Below are 1,544 nucleotides of genomic sequence, written 5' to 3'. Positions count from 1 at the left end.
GCCACTGCACTCCAGTCTGGGCGACAGAGTGAGACTCCAACTCAAAAAAAAAAGAGTTACCAAGAACCCACCATCCTTTTTCTGTGAAGCATTTAGATAGACATAATTCCGTTCTCCCATTCTCACCCCCAACTTCTACAGCACATAATGTATGCAGTTTTGACAGCTCTGGGGCAGTAAAATTCTCCTGACCAGTCTCAACCTGGAACCTTCCAGCTCCCCCTTCCCTAGGGCAGAAGGCGACAATCTCCTCTCTGGCTTTGTTAGTCTCCGTCTTAGCCCTGTTTTTTTTTTTTCCAGTGCCCTGCCATTTCCCTTGATCTTTTTCAAAACTTCCTCCAGGGGGCTGAGAGGAAAGTTCCATCCCCTTTCCTTGCAACCCGAAGGGGGAAACCCCCAAAAAGCATGGCTGTCCCTTTAAGGGGCCCATGTGGTGGGAAGAACAGCTACATTCCTACCCCAGTAGGGCCGCTGTCCCAACACGCCAAAGAGGCTACAAATAACCTTCTAGGAGAGAGCCGGGGAGGGGGAGAGCCCAGCGCGAAGAGGAACGTGGGTCGGCCAGGATACTCCTCCTCGGAGAGAAAGAGCTGGAGAGGACATGGAAAAAGCCATTTAAAACCCACGGGTAGTTTAAATAACAGACACGAGCGCTCTGTTTTGGATTTGGGAGCTAAACTAAATCTTTAAAACGAGCGCCCAGACATCTCCACGCCCTGCCAGGCAAGTTCCGAGATCTGCACCGACTTTTTCCACACGAGTTCCCCTAGGTTAAAGACAGAACCGGAGAGAGTCCGGGGTCTTCAGACCCCCTCCGTTCCGAAGCCCACCCGCTCATCCGGGCTGCAAGGAGGAAGGCAAGGCTCGGATCTCCCCCCCTACGTCGAATAGCGGTGGGTGAATAGGGTTGGGGTTCAAAGATCGAAGTTCTTTGATCTTCGGGCACAAACGAGAGGCAGCTGCTCAATCACGGGGTGCACCCACGGTCGTGAGCAGGCTGCGGGGAAACCGACTCCCCCGGAGCCCTAATCACCCACAACAGTGGCGTGCGGGCACCGAACAAGTTGTTAACACGGAGCAGATGAAGCTGCAGTCCTGCTGCCATCCGTCCAGCTCCCCCGAGGGCCAAGGCGCCGCGCGGGCCGGGGGGCTGCCTTCCGAGGCTCGCGACACCCACCCCCCGCCCCCCGGCCCGGCCCGAACAGATCTGCGGGAGCCTTCCAGCAGTTTCTTCCCGGGGTTCCTCCCCAGCCCCTTTTCCAACCCCCTCCCCGGGGAGGATCCAGGGCAGGAAGCTGATTGGCCGCAGCCAGGAGAGGGAACCCAAAACGCCACTGAGGGGAGATGCTGCGAGCAAGCTGCGCCCCGAGACCCTCGGGGGGAGTGAGGTCTGGAGTCCGAGGGATCGCCCCCCGGGTACAGGAATCCCCACTGCCCGAGGACTCGGCTTCCACGGGGGCGCCCCTCCGCAGTCCGCCCGAGACCCCAGCCCCGCGGAGGAGGGCTACTGGCAATCTCTGGGGCTAGCGACCCCCCCCCCCCCC

Source organism: Carlito syrichta, unplaced genomic scaffold, assembly GCF_000164805.1.
Source record: "Carlito syrichta isolate Samal-C Ts95f unplaced genomic scaffold, Tarsius_syrichta-2.0.1 Scaffold78539, whole genome shotgun sequence".
Lineage (NCBI taxonomy): Eukaryota > Metazoa > Chordata > Mammalia > Primates > Tarsiidae > Carlito > Carlito syrichta.
This window is presented reverse-complemented; position numbering follows the sequence as displayed.